The sequence below is a fragment of the Nicotiana tabacum genome, chromosome 5, assembly GCF_000715075.1.
Source record: "Nicotiana tabacum cultivar K326 chromosome 5, ASM71507v2, whole genome shotgun sequence".
NCBI lineage: Eukaryota > Viridiplantae > Streptophyta > Magnoliopsida > Solanales > Solanaceae > Nicotiana > Nicotiana tabacum.
The window spans coordinates 26,789,965-26,806,266 of NC_134084.1; the positions used below are offsets into that span (position 1 = coordinate 26,789,965).

The 16,302-nt window shown below is 37.6% G+C and overlaps 1 pseudogene; it reads left to right on the plus strand.

The window, feature by feature from the left end:
* Positions 1 to 2,670: 2,670 nt before the first annotated feature.
* LOC142180727 (uncharacterized) lies at positions 2,671 to 4,704 on the plus strand (annotated as a pseudogene).
* The last annotated feature ends 11,598 nt before the right edge of the window (positions 4,705 to 16,302 follow it).

Consider the following 16,302-nt stretch of genomic DNA (forward strand, 5'->3'; position numbering starts at 1 on the left):
ATGGCCGATTATATTTGACATGAACACATAGTTGGTCGCCTATTAGGATTTGACAATTGAACCATATCCTAGGGTGATCCAGAGTTATAAGGACAGAAGGAATTACTACATTATTCTTCTACTGGTTCTTGAGAGTAAATTGTATACTTCATACTATCCGGTCGTTAAGGAGTGTTGCTAGACTCCACCCTTGATTAGTATATTGATGTGATCAATTTACTACCGGTTTAGTATTGAACCTATGGAGTCACACACTTACGAGTGTTCTGATCTTTGCTAAAGGATTAATTAACTTATTATTTGATAATTAAATTAAGAAATTTAATTAGTCAAACTGATTTAGTTATTAGTCCAAATGAAATATTATTATATTCTTTGCTAGCACAGAGGATATAATTAATATTGTGAACAAATTGAAGTTTCTATTTGGAATAAAAATTAAATTATATCTCTTGGTTGAAATATATATGTGATATATATAACAAATATTTATTTATATAAAATATTAATGGAAGTCTTTGATTGAATCCAATTTCGAATTGGATTAGCAAAGTAAACGTCCATAAAAGGACTCGCCGGCAACGTGATATCCTTTTAAGAATGAGATGTCATTTTCTATAGTAAAATACCAACAAGGATTTTAGAATCCAAATTGGAATTGAATATGCAAAGTCTAATTTTTCGGTGGTTTTTTTTTGGAAAGAAAAGTCCAATTTAGAATTGGACAACATCTTCACGTCGGCTATCAAATTCAAAGAATGAGATTAGTAGTATATGTATAAGGTCAAAATGATTTGTTGGCTACTTTGTCCTATTATGAATAAGATTTGTATTTTACAATATAAAATTATAAGAATCCAATTTTGATTTTTGATCCTCAACGGTCTTCATGTGTTTCTTAACATAAATTAATAATTTGGTGCTTGAGTATATATATATATATAGATATCGTACTTCACCCAAAAAAAGGTGAACAAGTGATATAATTTTTAAGAAGCCACAAAAAACCAAGAAATATTCTTGACAAGAAAACTTAGTTTCTTGTTCTTTCTATTTTAGTTGAAGTTTTTGAGAAAACTTTCAACAAAATATTTCGTTTAATTTGTTCGCGGGTTTCATTGATTAAAGAATTGATAGCAAGGATCGGTCTCGGTGTGGATACGCATAGAGTTTTCGTACTGTCGAAGAAATTTTGAAACGAGACACTCTTTACCAGGTACGTCTTAGATCCGATCTTTGGCATGTAAATAAATTTTAAACACGAAAAGATCTTCCTAGGATTGTTATTGTCTTCCGCTGCGTGTTACGAACACCTATACGCAATCCTACAGTGGTATCAGAGCCGTGGTTTATTGTGCCTAAAATTTATTTACGAAATATTTTAATATTATATTTGAAGAGTTCAAACCATAATATATGTGTCTTATGCAATAGTCAAATCGTTTGAATGTTGCTATTATTTTATTGTGGATAAATTATGCATTCATATAACTATTGAGATAGTTCATAACTTGAATTTGAAATTTTGTATTAGATACAATGAGAATCTATAATAGGTTACATGATCCTATAGTTATTTTTAATTATTATTAGTTCATGAGATGTTAATTAATAACAATATTCTAGCATGAATTCTTTTATGTAATATATATAAGATAAACATGTTAGAGGATGTTGAATTTCGTTTTTATGTCATGTGCTTGTTCATTACATAATTTTGAATTATTTATTACATGTGATGTAAATTAATTTAGGACTAAGCATGTAGACAACTTGAACTAAATTCACATGCTATAAAAGATTTGATCTTCATGTTATTAAAAATTATTTTAGTACCAATTCCCTCTTACTAAAAATTTGAGTTCTTGAATAATAAAATATAAGATATTTTATTATAGAGCTATCCATCAAAGTAAATAATTTTACTTACTTCTTGTTTATAAGGAGCGTCCTGACAACCAGGAGACTTATAGTTCGAGAATATGTTAAAATTATTTATTTGCATTAGATGTATGAATTGAAAGAATTATTCAATTTTACACTAGATGCCTGGACTACCCGGGGGAGTATAAAATTTAATAAGTTCTTTGCTATCATGATGGTTGAACTCAACTATGCCAATAGGATCGACCTGACTACCAGGAAGTTGTATAGGGATACAGTTGGTAAGAGTACCTACCTTTAAAATATATGTGAGAAACGACTTGACTTCCAAGGGGCTCATACATATTGTTAAAAGATTTCTTTACTCCACTAACAAAAATAAAGATTTCGTAAACTATAATGAGGGTAAATAGTTTAAAATAATTAGTGGAAATATCATATAGATAAAAGTCCATGTCTTTATGATATATGCAAATATGCTCTTATATTATTGCCTTTTCTTTTCTATATTTTAGATTTCTCAATATGTCTGCTATATCACTACGTGGAATACTTGAGACCAATAAGTTGGTAGGACCAAACTTTGATGATTGATACAGAAATTTGAGAATTGTTCTCATGCATGAAAAGCTTATTCATGTGATCGATAAGCCTGCCAAGGAAGTCCCGGATGAGAATGATGATGATGCCACCAAGATTTATCAGAAATACTTGGAAGAATGTCTTACTATCAAATGTATCATTCTCGCTTCTATGAATTCTGAACTACAAAGGAAATATCAGGATATGGATCTAACTGCAATCATTGAACATCTTAAGAAGATGTTTGGTACACAAAGCAGGACAACTAGATACCAGTTATCTAAGGCTTTATTTGGATCCAAATTGACTGGAAACTCTCCAGTTGGACCCTATGTCAATCGTATCATTGATCTTATTGAAGAACTTGAGAAGTTGGGGTGCAAACTAGGTAAAGAGCTTTCTCAAGATTTGATCTTGCAGTCACTATCAGAATCCTTTTCACAATTTGTTATTAATTTTAATATGAATAAAATGGATTGTGATATTCATGAGATGCTCAACATGCTGATTGATTATGAGAATCAACTTGCATCTGAGAAGAAGAAAGGAACCTTCATGTTGGTTGGAAACTCTTCTAAGAAGAAGGGTAAGAGTAAAATTAAACACAAGAAGAAACCTATTGCGCCTAAGGGTGGTTTGACCAAACCCAAAGGCAAAAGAAGCAAAGTCGACCAATCTGACGCTGAGTGTTTCCACTATAAGAAGATAGGACATTGGAAGAGAAACTTCCCGGAGTATCTTGCAACTCTAAATGATAAGAAACAAGGTAAGACTCAACTGAAAAATGATTTCAAAGTTTCTTTAACTATTACTGATGTTTCATTGTGGGTATTAGATACTGGCAGTGGTTATAACATCTGCAATATGTTGCAGGGGTTCCAAATAAGTAGAAGGTTGAAGAAAAGAGAAATTAATCTACAAGTTGGAAATGGTGCAAAAGTTGCGGCCATAGCTGTAGGATCAATTTCTTTAATAATGCCTACGGGCAAAGTACTTATGTTGGATGATTGTTATTACGTTCCTAAATTTGTTTCGAACATAATTTCAGCTTATATATTAGATAAACGTGGTTTTCACATAAATATAGGCAATGATATTTGCTCTATTTATTAAGATAATTTATATGTGAATGGCTATCTCCAACATGATGTTTATGTCTTACCTAATGTGAATGCTAATTCAATTATGCATGTTTCAAGTCTTAAGAGAAAAAGAGATGATCAAGTAAATCATACATACCTTTGGCATTGTAGGCTTGGTCATATTGGAGAGAAAAGAATTAACAAGTTATACAAGGAAGGGTACCTTGACAAATATGATTTTGAATCATATCCAACTTGTGAATCTTGTCTCAAAGGAAAAATGACCAAATCTCCATTTACTGAAAGTGGAGAAAGAGCTACTGAATTATTGGGACTAATTCATATAGATGTTTGTGGGCCCATGAAAATTCAAGCTAGAGGTGGATATTCTTACTTCATCACTTTCACTGATGATATGTCAAGATATGGATTTGTGTATCTTATGAAACACAAGTCTGAATCTTTTGAAATGTTCAAAAGGTTCCGTAGTGAAGTTGAGAAGCAGACTGGTAAAAGTATCAAAGTACTAAGGTCTGATAGAGGTGGAGAATATCTTAGTGAAGATTTTACCAGATATCTCAAAGAGAATGGGATTCTCTCACAGTGGACACCTCCAGGAACACCACAACACAATGGTGTGTCTGAAAGGAGAAATCGAACCTTATTAGATATGGTGAGATCTATGATGGGGTTCACTGATCTTCCAATAAATTTATGGGGATATGCTTTGGAAGCAGCAACATACTTACTTAATAAAGTTCCCACTAAGTCAGTCTCTACAACACCATATGAGATATGGAAAGGATGTAAGCCTAACCTTAAACATATTAAAGTTTGGGGTTGTCCAACTTATGTTAAGAGACTCCTGTCTGATAAACTTGACTCAAAATCTGATAAATGTAGGTTCATTGGGTACCCCAAGGAAATAATGGGATATTATTTCTATCACCTTTCTGACCATAAAGTGTTTGTGGCCAGATGAGCAACCTTTTTGGAAAGGGAATTTCTTTTAGAAGGAAATTATAATGGAGAAATAGAACTTGATGAAGTTCAAGAAACTAATGAATCAACACAATGTAAAGATCATGAGACCCAAGTTGAAGAACCTTTATTGAACGTTTCAATTGCCAAGGAAGTTGCCATCTTCAACGGTTGAAGTTCAAGAACTAAATGAAGTTCAAGAACAGGTTAATGAACCAGTTCCAGACCAAATTGAACAACAACCAAATCCAGCACAAGGTGAACAAGTTGTATAAGTACCTCTTAGAAGGTCTACACGAGAACGTCATGTACCAACTAGATTAAATCTAATGGTACAGGATAATATATCAAATGAGGTTGATCATAATGATGATGACCCTAAGACCTATGAAGAGTCTATACAAAGTTCTGATTATGAGAAGTGGCAAAAGGCTATGGAATCCGAAATAGAATCTATAAAGGAAAATAAAGTATGGACTTTAGTTGAACCTTCAAAGGATATAAAACCTATAGGATGTAAATGGGTTTTTAAGAAAAAGATTGGAGCAGACGGAAAGGTGGAGACCTACAAAGCCCGTCTTGTTGCCAAGGGATATCGTCAGAAAGAAGGAGTCGACTATGACGAGACTTTCTCTCCCGTGGCAATGCTCAAATCTATTCGGATTTTGCTTGCTATAGCAGCATACTATGATTATGAAATATGGCAAATGGATGTGAAAACAGCTTTCCTTAATGGTGAGCTAGAAGAGGATGTGTACATGACACAACCTGAAGGTTTCACATCTTCGTCTGATTATAATAAAATTTGTAAGCTACAAAGATCCATTTATGGACTAAAGCAAGCTTCTCGAAGTTGGAATATTCACTTTAACAAGACAATTGAAAAGTTCAATTTTGTTCGATGCGAATAAGAACCTTGTGTGTACAAAAAGGTTAGTGGGAGCACAATTATATTCTTAGTGTTGTATGTTGATGATATATTGCTCATAGGGAATGACATACCGGCATTGCAAAGTACCAAGATTTGGCTATCTGAACAGTTCTCCATGAAAGACTTGGGAGAAGCAGCTTATATATTAGGAATAAAGATCTATAGAGATAGATCTAGGAAGCTGCTTGGACTTTCCCAGTCTTTGTACATTGATACCATCTTATAGAGATATAACATGGATAATTCCAAAAGAGGCTATCTACCGATAGGCACTGGAATTACTCTCAATAGGGAGGATTGTCCTAAAACATCTGAAGAGAGAGAACGCATGAGTAGGATCCCATACACTAGTGCAGTGGGAGCTATTATGTATACCATGACATGTACACGTCCTGATGTGGGTTATGCACTTGGAGTGACTAGCCGATATCAGGCAAATCCTGGTGAGGAACATTGGAAGGTGGTGAAGACCATTCTTAAGTACTTAAGAAGGACTAAAGACCAATTCCTCATCTATGGAGATTTTGAGTTGAAACATGAAGGTTACACTGATGCAAGTTTCTCTTCAGATAGAGATGATAGAAAATCTACTTCTGGTTATATATTCACCTTAAATGGTGGTGCGGTGAGTTGGAAAAGTTCCAAACAAGCTACAGTAACTGATTCAGTAACTGAAGTAGAATACATAGCAGCTAGTGAAGCTGCTAAGGAAGCTGTATGGATGAAAAAGTTCTTAACTGAACTTGGTGTGGTTCCTTCAATAGAAGGTGCAGTTCCACTGTTGTGTGACAATACTGGAGCCATTGCTCAAGTAAAAGAACCAAGATCACACCAAAAATCCAAACACGTTCTGCGAAGGTATCAATTGATAAGAGAGATCATTGAACGTGGAGACGTCGATTTTAAAAAGTTGATGGAAAAGAAAATGCTGCAGACCCATTCACTAAAGCTCTTGGCGCAAAGGAGTTTGACAAGCAAAAGTGAAAATTGGGAATGAAGTACAAGAGCGATTGGCTCTAGTGCAAGTGGGAGATTTTTAGGGATATAGTAGATATGCCCTAGATCCAATATCATATTTGATGATTTGAACATATTTTTGTGAACATTATTTGATATGAAATATATATGGCACCTGATATTCTTTTATCATAGTTATTAATTAATTGTTTGATTAATTTGATAAGGTCCTTGATTAAATTTTGAGATTTGTCATCGCGATAGAGATCATGATAATGAGAGCAAAGTCTCTTATAATTTAATTTAAATTTGTTCTTGATCGTAGGATTACTAACTTGGACATTAGTAATCCGGTTAAATCAATATTTATGTGATCGTCTTTATGAGATAAAGATTAGTTGATCTCATTAACTAAATCACATAGATAGATGATGCATATAGAGATATGATCATTGAACCGACTCATTGGATAAATCCTAATGGTTAGAATTACCATAAACTGTCAATAGGATATTCTCTTGAAGAATGTGATGTAAGAGTTTCCTTTGACTTGAGATCGTCATAGTAATTGACAAGTTATGTATTGTGCTTTGATACCAGACACCTATGGCCCTAGGCGATAGTTGAAAGGATATTGGGTACGATTAAATACTTGTAGAATTAGTGATGGATCAAGATGGAATCTATCTACTCTTGGTAATGAGTTTAAGCTCCATGTTGTCATGAATTATAAACGACCAAATTAAGACCTTGGTCAGGGCAATTGAATGAAAGAAGAAAGGAGTTTCTTAGGTCATTCAATGGTCGATTATATTTGACATGAACACATAGTTGGTCGCCTATTAGGATTTGACAGTTGAACCATATCCTAGGGTGATCCAGAGCTATAAGGACAGAAGAAATTACTACATTATTCTTCTACTGGTTCTTGAGAGTAAATTGTATACATCATACTATCCTGTTGTTAAGGAGTGTTGCTAGACGCCACCCTTGATTAGTATATTGATGTGATCAATTTACTACCAGTTTAGTATTGAACCTATGAGGTTGCATACTTACGAGTGTTCTGATCTTTGCTAAAGGATTAATTAACTTATTATTTGATAATTAAATTAAGGAATTTTATTAGTCAAATTGATTTAGTTATTAGTCCAAATGAAATATTATTATATTCTTTGCTAGCACAGAGGATATAATTAATATTGTGAACAAATTGAAGTTTCTATTTGGAATAAAAATTAAATTATATCTTTTGGTTGAAATATATATGTGATATATATAACAAATATTTATTTGTATAAAATATTAATGGAAGTCTTTGATTGAATCCAATTTCGAATTGGATTAGCAAAGTAAATGTCCATAAAAGGACTCGCCGGCAACGTGATATCCTTTTAAGAATGGGATGTCATTTTCTATAGTAAAATACCAACAAGGATTTTAGAATCCAAATTGAAATTGAATATGCAAAGTCTAATTTTTTGGCAGCAAATGGGATTCGTTTTTTTTTTGGAAAGAAAAGTCCAATTTAGAATTGGACAACATCTTCACATCGGCTATCAAATTCAAAGAATGAGATTAGTAGTTTATGTATAAGGTCAAAATGATTTGTTGGCTACTTTGTCCTATTATGAATAGGATTTGTATTTTACAATATAAAATTATAAGAATCCAATTTTGATTTTTGATCCTCAACGGTCTTCACATGTTTCTTAACATAAATTAATAATTTGGTGCTATATATATATATCGTACTTCACCCAAAAAAAAAAAGGTGAACAAGTGATATAATTTTTAAGAAGCCACAAAAAATCAAGAAATATTCTTGACAAGAAAACTTAGTTTCTTGTTCTTTCTATTTTAGTTGAAGTTTTTGAGAAAAATTTCAACAAAATATTTCGTTTAATTTGTTCGCGGGTTTCATTGATTAAAGAATTGATAGCAAGGATCGGTCTCGGTGTGGATACGCATAGAGTCTTCGCACTGTCGAAGAAATTTTGAAACGAGACACTTTTTACCAGGTACGTCTTAGATCCGATCTTTGGCGTGTAAATAAATTTTAAACACGAAAAGATCTTCCTAGAATTGTTATTGTCTTCCGTTGCGTGTTACGAACACCTATACGCAATCCTACACCGTCCTCAAGCTGATATTGGTCTTGATAAAAAGTATAATTAAGTGAGAACACTTCTTTTTCACAATTGTATTTGACAAATAGACAACAAGACAATGAGTTTAAATAAAGAAAAATTTCCAAACTTTTTAATCCCTTAGTTATAGTTGAAGAGGTATTTTTGGTAAAACAAAAATGACTATCAGTTATGTTGAATTTGAATGATCATCTTCGTAAAGTTCATGTATGCTTATCTGTAACGCATACAAAGAAAGTGTGTCAACTACTAATACGAGACGAAGTTATAAAAAGAGTATTTAAACCCTTCAATACCTACTTAACAATATGTGTTACAATATACCGTAAGATTTCCAACATTTTTAACGTTGAATCATCACATTCAGTCTACTTAACAAATTAAAACGTTGAAAGATGATTTAAGTACTTCAATAGCATAGCTACATTCACAATTTACTACTAGAGAAAAATGGTTATAAACTAGCATGTCAAATTAAAATGGGATCATTCAAATAGAGGAGTGATGTGACAGTATTTGCGATCAGAGGAAAGTTACCAAAATCAACGGGCAAGTAAGTTCAATAGAATTATATTGAGACCAATAATGTTATATATGAGTGAAGGTTGAGCCTATAACCACCAAAGGATGTGGTGCAGTGAATGAGATTGCTCTTTCCTTAACTAGAGGTTTGGAGTTCGAGCCCTGAGTATGAAAAAATCTTTGGTAGGGAGCATTATCCCTGAACGGGGCCCTACCCGACGCGAATCCGGATATAATCGGGTTCAAATGCGAGTACCGGACACCGGGTAGGAAACAAAAAAAGGTTGAGCCTGTAGGACCTGATCACGCCCAACTATGCCTTATAAAAAGGACAATGCGGACGTTGCAAATATAACCCGAGTATTACGCCCAGGGTCGAATCCACAGAGAGTTAACCTATCAATCACTATCTTTAGACCCACTAAATTCTTCAGAACCAGCTTCCCAAATGTTTGAATCACAAGTTGATGGTTTCTATAGTAACTAAGATTGCAAGTAAATTAAACAGGCTGTAAACTAAAACGCTAAGGTTGTAAACAATGAGGAGATAAAACTAAGGTAAAGATTTCCCCTATTGATGGAATCTCTTCTGTTTATGCTTCATACAAATGTACCAACATTTCTCTATCAATCATGAACGCTCGTCTTACCATAAATCTCTCCCGAGTAATCACAGTAATATACTATTGCACTCTCCCGAGATACACTAGCTAGCTTTAATTAACACAATTCACTTAAGATTGCACCCAAGGCTTCGTTATCCCTAATCCTGCCTTTAAACCCGCAGTTATAGATTCCTCTTATACTTTAGGAGTGGTGTTATTCAACAATAACCTAAATATGCACTCTCTCCCGAGTTATGCACACTAACTAGGCACAACTAATTGAGGATCCTGTCAATTAACTACAACAAGAACATAGTTGAATAAATAAAGATTGAAACTAGCAATTTGTATTCACATAAACAAGAAGTTCATCCCCCAATAGGTTCCATCAAAACCTTAGACAAAAGATTTAGCTACTCATAACTATGGGTAAACAAACTAAGATAAGATTCATCATAAACTAGCAATAGAAATCAAAGAAAAGAAGAAAGATGTTTTGGGTGATCTCTCACAATGGTTTTTTCTTCCTAAGAAACTCTAAAAATCAATACATGCCTCTCTTGGGCGGAGTCTAGTATTTAAAATAGGGTTTTTGGGCTAAAATCTCATGTTTTGCACTTTAGCCCCTGAAATTTCCGCCTCCTGCCGCGGTTCCACCGCGGTCGCGGTAGAACCGCGGCCAAACATGGCCTCTGAATTTCCTTCTATCCGCGAACATCCTTCACCGCGGTTCTACCGCGGTAGACTCAGTTTTCTGATTCTTCAGCCTGTTTTGCGTGGTTCACTTGGGATATTTCATGGTTGGCCTCTCTTTCTTCATTTTTTTCACTCCAAAAGTGCTCCCTAGCCTTCCTTAGTCATATATAACCTACAAATCATGAAAAGCACTAATAAGAGCATTTTGTTATCACTTTTATTATCAAAACTATGCAAGAAGGCGGTTATTTAGGGTCTGAATAAAGTTAAATTCACCTATTATCAACACCCCACACTTAAACCTTTGCTCGTCCTCGAGCAAGCTAAACCACACTTCTAGGCCTAACCATTTGACGCATTACCCCATGTATGCCACACCTTCCATTTTGACAGAACAGCCTAAGAAATGTGCCGGTCACACCCCAGTTGCAGACTCTACTGCCATGACACACTTGCGCTCACTCTAGTTACTCTAACAGAGGTGAAGGCTTACTTTTTCTTCCTGAGTCACATTCCCTCACATTAAAAATCTGAGAGCAGTTCCACACGCATAAAATTTAAACACAAGGAATCGAAGATATCAAGAATTCACTCACTCTCAGAAATAACATTCATATGCCACAAAAGATGCACCATAAGCTTGCCCGTAGTGTACTACTCTACTAATGGAGCTCATTCAATCTAGGATCAATTAGGACTTTATTTGGTTGTAATGTAGGCTGAGGGACGGGTAGGATACATTTAGATATAAGAGTGACTAAAACTCCCTTAGCACTTTAATACATATACTTTAACATTCAAACCCCATACTTATGTCAAGCCAAACTCCACCTTCACATCACTATACATCAACTCCCAAATTATTTAAGCACAATTATATCAAAAGTCACCACTATCAAAGAATATTTGTTTTTCCACAACAATACAACTATATATATATATATATTCATTCTTTTCTTTCTCAATTCAAGTGGCTCTTGCTTTTCAAATCAATGCACCCTTTCTCCTTATTTCATTAGTTCCACTCAAAAGCCAAACCAACCACCCCACACTTTAACTTTTACAAAGTTCATAAACAATTCAAGTGCTCATGAGAGGTTACAATGGTTCAAAAAGATGGTTAATTCAAGCAATTGGGTAGGGCTTGTAATGTGGTTGCCAAAGAAACAGGATTACAGGCTCAAAGGGGTTAACTACGATACATAACAATTAGGCGGGTAAAATATAGATATCTGGCTCAACAAAGAAATGCCTATATCACTTCCAAGACTGAACAAACTACTATTTCGCTTTGCAAACACACAGGGCAAGTTCTAGGCATCAAATGCAATGCAGAGAATACAACAAACCTCACACACACACAGTATGTAACTCATTCTGAATCAGTTTATCAACACACTCATACAAGCGTTCGAGCAAGGCAAGATGTGCAATATTAAGGCATAGATTTATAAGTCCACAACTGAGCCCAAACTTCACACTCTCAAGTTCGTTTAAGTTGTTTGCAGGTGTGTACATCACGGGTAGAATTCTAGCCTTTATCTATCTCAGTTCTAACTACAAACGGAAAATCTACCTAACCCGGTTCAAGCAAAACCCTTGGAAAAGAACCGTGGCCAAAAGAAAAACCAAGGGGGGCTTGCTACACTACCTAAAAAGAAAAAGAAAAAGAAATAAATAACAAAATTTTCATGGACTACTTCCCTCAAGAGTACTGTCCAAGTGGTCCGTGCTCAGGAAGAGCCCCTTTATAAGAACAGTTACTTATATACAACAACATCAATTTCATGCTACAAGACACACAATGTCTATGTACAATACACATATAACTAGAGCAAGTCTCCCACCCCCCACTTAAAAATAATGGCATGTCCTCATGTCATATCAAGAAAGTAAAGAGCAGAAGGGTAAGAAGACTTCCCTGAGGCTTAATCAGAGTCGGAGACGGTGCTGGGGTCCACATGGCAAGCTCTCCCCAAAGCACGAAACCAGGCCATGAACTTGTTCTCAGACCGGGCCTGCCTCTGAGACATTGCATCCATTCGTGTGTGTAGGCCATCCACTGAGGCGCGAAGATCCGCGACCTCTTCCTCCATGGAACGCAGCATAGGCCTGGTAGACTGAGATCTGGCGAAGCCTGCCCCAGTATGAGGGCGCCGAAAGGGTCTGGCACTGTCAGTCGATCTCCTAGATGGTGCACTCGGAAATGGGTCATCATCCTCATCATCTATCACAATTGTTGCACGTGTACCCCTGCCCACTCTGATGCGTGAAGCGCGGAATGGTGCCTCAGGTGCCAACTCTCCATCGGCAGGACCTGTGGGGACCCCCCTCCGCAAGCACAGTTCAGTCACCAAGGAAGGGAAGTAAAACCCCTTTGACAGCAGCGGTCCCCGCAGGACCATTTCGTCACTAATTACCCGGGCTGCATCAAAGTCCTTCTTCGTCATGAAGCACCATGTCAATAATGCTCTGTTGAAGTTCATATCAGTGGTGTTGCTGGAGGGCATGAACCAGCTGCAGATGATAGTCAACCAACACTTAGCCAAATGCGTGAAAGAATTGGAGTTCAGGGTGCTTTGGTCTTTGATCCAGGTGGGGTGCCCCCCAGCACAAAGTACATCAGTCATAGCCTCCCACGTGACACCTGGTCTGTCATGGTAGAAGTCAACGTCGCCCGTGAACTGGGGCAGCTGCAATACCTGTTGGACAGTCACAATAGAGGCATCTACCACTATGCCTCGCACAATCACCTTCCGCAGCATATGTGCAGGGCAGTTCGCGTAAAACTCCCTAACAATCATCCGGTTCACCGGGCCGGGAGGATCAAAGAAGAATTCCATTTCCCTCCTCCGAATTTCTTCATACATGTCCTCCTGTTCCACGCGGAGGGCTGCCCGGTCAATTTGAATCTCGCGAATGAAGTTCTTTCCAGCCTTTGCATTAAAATCGTCCTCAGCTTGTTCCGATTCAAATCGGGACTCGTCAAATGTCGGCTGGATTGATGTGCCCGCCCCTCTCCTTTGCCTTTTACGGGCCATAGTACCTGCAGGGAGTCAGAGGAAAAAAAAATCAACTTCATCCTAATTAGTGCCAGTCAGATGGGTACTCAGACATCGCCACCTTATGGCACCAAAACAATGCCCCCATTTAATTCTTCTTGACAACTAGCTGCACAAACGGGGTGGTGAAGGTCATAACCTCCATAGAGGCCTCACAACAGAACTACTTACCACATTCTGCCAACACCACCCCACACTTACTCCTGTGCATATCTTTCCAACCATGAACAACACCTCCTACCATCGAGTACAACACTCCATAATTAGGGGTGGGTAGAACCCGCCCCTCAATATCACAACAATTCCAAAATTGTGGCCCACATGGTGCCTAACAACAACTATTCCCAAAAAAATTAGATTTTTAGACCAAAACATCACAAATACCATGAAGGCCCAAGCACCTTAACACCAACCAAGTTCACAACATTATCATACAACAACGAAAATCATGAACAAAGCGAAAATTGACAAAATTATACTAAGCCTACCTAGGTTTAAACTAAGTAAAAGTATTCTAGATTACGCAAAAATAGAAGATTAAATAGATAGAGAAAAATAAAAACTTACTAGTATGGTTGAGTAGAAGTGGGTGATGAATGTGGATGGCAAGGGAGTGTGATAATGGGGTTTTGGGAGGAGAAGAGTGGAAGAGAGAAGATAGAGAGAAGATGGAGAAGAAGAGAATGAGAAAAGAAAGGGGGGGGGGGTTGTGTTTTATTGTGCTGGGCGGATGGGGGATTAGTGGTAGGTGGGGGTGGGGTATTTTGGGTAAAAGGGAAAGAAAAAAAAAATTAAATTTTTTTTTAAAAAAAATCGGACCTGGACCCGGTCTGTGTCTGCCGCGGTTTTACCGCGGTCGCGGTAGAAACGCGGTGGACCAAGTTCAGAGGGTCTTACTTACCGCGGTTCTACCGCGGTCGCGGTAGAAACACGATGGCCTGGGTTCAGAGAGGGGTCAGTACCGCGGTTTGACCGCGGTCGCGGTGGAACCACGGTCTGACCGCGTCTCTGATTCTGATGTCTTTTTTATTTTTTATTTTTTATTTTTTATGTTATACTTACAACAATTTCGTGAGTTGCCTCCCACGGAGCGCCTGATTTAACGTCGCGGCACGATGCAGGATGAGCGCATTTAAGGCTCGCTCGACCTCTGTGGTTCAGTCAGGTGTAGTTCAGACCCTTCCTTAAGTTCGTTCATACCCACATACAACTTCAATCTCTGACCATTGACTTTAAATGTACGAGAGTCATTCTCAGTGGCGACTTCAACTGCTCCTGACGGGAAAACTTCAACTACTCGAAATGGTCCCGACCATCGTGACTTCAGCTTGCCCGGGAACAACCTTAGTCTTGAGTTGTATAACAATACCATGTCCCCAGGTTTGAAATTTCGCTCAACAATGTTTTGATTGTGTAGTTTCTTCATTCTCTCTTTGTACAGCCTTGTGCTCTCAAAAGCAAGATACCTGAATTCCTCGAGCTCATGCAATTCTGTGACTCTTGATGTGCCCGTAGCTTCCATATCTAAGTTTAGTTGCTTCAGTGCCTACCACACTTTATGCTTAAGTTCTACAGGTAGGTGACAGGCCTTCCCAAACACTAACTTGTATGGTGACATACCAATTGGTGTCTTGAAAGCTGTTCTGTAAGCCCAGAGTGCATCATCTAGCTTCCTTGCCCAATCAGTTCTTGTGGCGTTTACAGTTTTCGTTAACACACTCTTGATTTCCCTGTTGGATACCTCAACCTGTCCACTAGTCTGCGGGTGGTAAGGAGTAGCTACCTTGTGGCGCACATCGTATTTCATAAGCAACTTCTCGAAGGCTCTATTGCAGAAGTGAGTGCCTCCGTCGCTAATAATCGCCCGTGGTGTCCCAAAGCGGGTGAATATGTTCTTCTTTAGAAATCCCACCACCACTTTCGCATCATTTGTGGGCAATGCTACATCTTCCACCCACTTGGACACATAGTCTACAACAACAAGGATGTATTTATTGCCATAGGAGCTGACGAAGGGACCCATGAAATCAATCCCCCAGACGTCGAACACTTCTATCTCCTGAATTGGGTTCATGGGCATTTCGTGGCGCCGGGAAATGTTCCCGGTGCGTTGACATTCATTACAACCCTTCACCCATGAGTGCGCATCTTTAAACACAGTCGGCCAGAAAAATCCGGCCTCTAGCACCTTCGCTGCTGTCTTGATCCCTCCAAAGTATCCACCATAAGCGGATGCATGACAAGCCTGCAAAATAGAAGATTGTTCTATCTCGGAGACGCATCTCCGGATCATGTTATCCAGGCATATTCTAAAGAGATAGGGCTCATCCCAATAGTACAAGCGGCTTTCACGAAAAAATCGTTTCCTCTGGACAGATGAAAGGTCGTGAGGAACTATACCACTGGCTAGGTAATTGGCCAAGTCCGCATACCATGGCGCTTCCTGATGAGTGGTGGCGAGCAGTTGCTCGTCTGGAAAAGTTTCCAGAATTTCCTCAACTTCAATTGCATTTTCAGATCCCTCAAGTCGTGATAGGTGATCAGCGACTTGATTCTCAGTGCCCTTGCGGTCACGTATTTCAAGATCAAACTCTTGCAGAAGCAGCACCCAACGAATCAGGCGTGGCTTAGAGTCTTTCTTTTCTATTAAGTATCTGAGAGCAGCATGGTCAGTGTATACAATTACCTTTGATCCTATCAGGTAGGACTGGAACTTGTCGAATGCGAACACCACAGCTAGCATCTCCTTTTCAGTCACCGTATAGTTCAACTGGGCTCCACTCAGCGTTCTACTAGTATAGTAGATTGGGTGCATCAATTTATCTTTTCGCTGGCCCAGCACTTCCCCCA